This window comes from Crotalus tigris, unplaced genomic scaffold (genome assembly GCF_016545835.1).
Source record: "Crotalus tigris isolate CLP2741 ecotype Arizona unplaced genomic scaffold, ASM1654583v1 scf7180000017701.1507938, whole genome shotgun sequence".
In the NCBI taxonomy this organism is placed as follows: Eukaryota; Metazoa; Chordata; class Lepidosauria; order Squamata; family Viperidae; genus Crotalus; species Crotalus tigris.
The window spans coordinates 1,385,494-1,390,161 of record NW_024096577.1 but is presented as its reverse complement, the minus strand read 5'-3'; positions in this window follow the sequence as shown (position 1 = coordinate 1,390,161).

Below are 4,668 nucleotides of genomic sequence, written 5' to 3'. Positions count from 1 at the left end.
CCTTTTCTTTACATTGTATTTAAGTGTTAAAATGAAATGTTTGGCTTTTTTAAATTGTACTATAAATCTCCAGAGCTTGAAAAAAACACTTCAGTCCTAAAGAGATCATAGTAACACAGCATTTGTTAGTAGAATGGTAACTATATGAGAGAAGAGATACTACCAACTGGAGTTTAGAATGTAGAAATTGTGGATGGAGATGAGAATGAAGTTAATCCAAAATAGAAAAGTAAATTGAGCAAAGAAATTAGAGGAGGGAGGGAGGGAGGGAGGGAGGGAGATTATATGGTGATGCTTGATCAAAGTTTTAGGCAAAAAAAGCAAAAAGGTCAGAGAACTGTCAGGACTTAGGCCAACTGACTGAGGAAAATTAGGATCAACTATTAGAACTGCAAAGGATGTAATGCTCTCCTTGCAAACAACACTTTCTAATATCTAATATAATTATTTTGAAAGGGTAGTGGATTGAGTGGTATTGTATGTGAAATTTCCACAGTAACTGATGCAAAAATGAGTGAAATTCTGGAAAAACAATAATGACTGCTTATTTCCCACAAGCCAGGTCCTTTTTTATTCCCAGCAAATCCATCACTGACAAGCCTAACTCCCAAATAATGTAAATATTTAATCCCAAAGCATAAAGATTATCTCTCATCTGTGTTTGCCTGTCTCTTGTATGTCCCTCAGTGCTCTTAATTTATACACACACATCGTACATGCACATCTGCCTAGTTTCACAAAATACTTTTGCCTTCTTGGGGACTTATTATGACAGTGATCCACCAACTACATTTACTTTCAGATTCCATTTGTTTCTTTCACAGATTACATGGTGAAATTATAAGAAAGTACAGTACTATATAATCAAATGGCCAAGCAAAACTCAAATCAAAACTTTGATATTGGATTTTGGAAGATATTAAGATTAAATAAGATTTAGCAATGCCTACAAACACACCATGAGGTTACCTGGGGATTGCTAGAATAGAATAGAATTGGAAGGGACGTTGGAGGTCTTCTAGTCCAGCCCCTGCTCAAGCAGGAGAACCTATACCATCTCAGACAAGTGACTGTCCAGTCTCTTCTTAAAAACCTCCAGTGACGGAGTGCTATTTCGACCCACAGATGCACTCAAAAACTGTACAAAACATTTTTCTGCTATATTTTTCCTTAAACACATATTATGTAAGTGAAAGAAAAGGAAAGAATGCGAAAAGCCAGAGTCATAATAGTGGATTTACAATCACTTTAGTGATGATTCAGTTTTGGAATGCATTTGAGCTTTCAGAATGTCTTTCAGCATATAACAATTAAGGGGGATTTCTTCCTTGTTTCCTATATTTTGCCAAGACTGCAGTCTGTGTGCCCCATGACTAGCTTGGGAATTATACAGGCAAGTATGTTTGAGATGTTTCCACTCTTTCTTTTTTTTAAAGTTATATCAGTCTCAGAAAAGATTCACTTTAGCAACATTTAGAAGTTTAAAAGTGATGTTATGTTGCCATCTAATGGTCACACACAGTCCTTGGCCCTGCATTCACACATATCACTCTCAGTCTTCTGTTGTAAATAAGTTTACAAGTAAACTTGTAGTTTATATTCTTAGGAGATATTGTACACTTCCTGTATGTATCTCTCACCATGATCCAGCCATCCCACTGAGTTAGGGATAGTTCGGTTTTCTTATGGATGGTGATTTACAAGCAGATGAGCTAAATCTATTAAAGCTCAGGACATAGTTATGGAATTTTGCAGAGTAATGAATTAAAATCCTAGCAAGATAACACTTAAAAGTTTTCTAATGATATTCCTCATAACACAACATAATACAACATGATAGAAAGGAAATTCTGATGTTAGTCTTCTGTATCTAGATGCTTAAAACACTTTTTGTAAGTTAATTAATGGAAAGATTGTCAGTTACAGTATCTTACTGGAGAAATAATACTACAGATACCAAACAACATGGATGGTGTGGGTTTTGTTAGGAGCCCTGGTGGTGTAGTGGTTAGAATGCAGTATTGCCGATTAACTCTGCCCAGTCTGGAGTTTGATCCTGATGGGGCTCAAGATTGACTCAGCCTTCCATCCTTCCAAGATTGGTAAAATGAGGACCCAGACTGTTGGGGGCAATATGCTTATATTGTAAACTGCAGACAGAGTGCTGTAAAGCACTATGGGATGGTATATAAGTCTAAGTGCTATTGCTATTGGTTTGTTTTTTCTCGCTTTCCTGGCCATGACTGTTTTGGCCCATTTTCACAACAGTAGAAAAACTTGCTAGCATTTTCAAATACTTTTCTCATACTACGATATATGCATTTTATACACATTTGTTACTGTGAGCGTGTTAGTAACTAATTTCTCCATAATAAAACACATTTGTCTATGCCCTTTTCATTAACATGTGTTTTAGTGTGCACTTTTTGTAATATAAATATTTTATGCATATTTTTGAGTAGTGAATTACATCACTAATTCAGACAAAAAAAAACCATATAATTTGCACACACATTCAACTGGTGTAGGTTTATATAAATGTTCAGACTAGATAAATCTCTCCCAGTCCTTAGACCTAACTGGTTCTCTCATTTCATACTTTGGTCTCCAATAATGATAATGACTCAAACACTTTTATGGCCACTATAATCCTGGCCCTATTGCTAAAATTTAATTGGTGTAGATTGATGTAGTGGTTAAGTGCCCAGTAATCACCAGCAATCAACACTGATTTGAAAGGACAGATACACGCATATTGCTGAAATGACAATAAATGGAAAATACCCCATAATGTTACAGAGTTATATGATATAATACTCATCTAAGTGTAATTTCACTATCATTTCAGTAGTAAGAAAAGGATAGAAATGACAGAGAAAACCTAACAGAATTACATTAGAGAGGTTTTCTTGATCCATCTATAAAACATGTGAATAAACCACAGCAGAGGTGCCAGTTCTGGAGTATAGAAATTTGGGTGATCAGCGAATAACAATAAAAAGATACAGGAAACTCCTTGCTACTATCTAGTGGCTACTGTAATCATGATAGTGTAATGCAGTCCTGTTGTAATAGCTTTAAATCTTAATAATTCTATCACTGATATCCAATGGAGAATCATTGCTTATGACTGAAGCGTTATCAGCACTGATTTTCAAAAGGACCTCCTGATTATGTTTATCCTGTCTTAAAGGCCACATACTGTATGTCTAGTAAATTTTAAAATGGTATTATATTCTGGAATTTGGGCTGTCATTATTGACTGTAGTCCTTTGATAGAAAATGTGGACATTTATTAAGCCTTCTAATGTAGCAGACAAAAACCTAATATCAGGAAGCAGTCTAAAATGTTTTCCCTTCAGATTAAATAGCACACCTTCCAAGGGCTAAAATGCAATAAAAAAGAGAAATGGCTAACTCCTACATTTTTATGATCCCCAGCCCTTCCTTGCAGTCAGCTTGAGGTAAATCCCAACCTTGTTTTACAGCTAGTGCCTATGAAATCTATACAACTCATACTGAAGTTATTTTCTTATTCTATTGCTGAATATTGTTCCACCTTTTGCAAACATTGTAATAAGCAGATATATGCAAGCTTGCTTTTATCTTTCACTTAAAAATCTCAGTTGTAATAATACTTTATACACTTATTATACACAAAGCTACTGAATAATCCATAATAATTATATAAAATTAATGCAGGAAGTCCTTGGCTTAAAGCCACAATTGAGCCCAAAATTTCTGTTATTAAGTGAGACATTTGTTAAATGAGTTTTGCTCCATTTTATGACCTTTCTTGCCACCGTTGTTAAGTGAATCTGGCTTTCCCACTGACTTTGCTTGTCAGAAAGTTGCAAAAGGTGATCACATGACCTCGGGACACCGCAACCGCCATAAATATGAACCAGTTGCCAAGCATCCAAATTTTGATCATGTGATCATAGGATGCTGCAACAATCATAAAAGAGAAGACAGGTCATAAGTCACATTTTTCAGTGCCGTAACTTCAAACAGTCACTAAACAAATGGTTGTAAGGACTTCCTGCACATATTAATAACAAATTGCTGTTTTTTGTTCCCGAAAATTCACAATTATTAATATATTCAAAACTTATGAAACAAGCTATGGCAGCAAATAGGGCAGCAAATATTCGTGTCTTGTTTTACACAACCAGCTGCTCACTAGAATTTTTGTGTGTTTTGGGGATCTGGGTCATGTTTTTGAGATGATGAGGTGAGGTAATAATATCAGGAACTTCCTCATGTTTTATTGTATTCCCAGGAATTATATATACCTCTCGTGTACAACATATTTCACTGAGGGCAGATAATACATAGTTAATTTTTCCTTTCTCGCAAGGGAAAATATAAATAAGTAAATAAAAAAATAAGCATGTAGGTAGCCCCTTCTAAGGGAAAAAGGTAAAATAAAGGAGGGATATATTTCGGTGAGAGAGAAAAGAGAGGGGGGGAAAGGAAATCGCAAAGGATTTAGCCACGCAGGCTTACTCAGAAGTAAATCCCTCCGTGAGGTAAAGGATTACAGCCTAATCAATCACCGACGTGTCGACAATCCCCAAGACGACAACGCCTCGGGCCCGCCCGCAAGAAAACCGGGAAAAGGAGGACGGCCCTTCGCGAAGTCACGTTACCCTCTTATCTGCATAT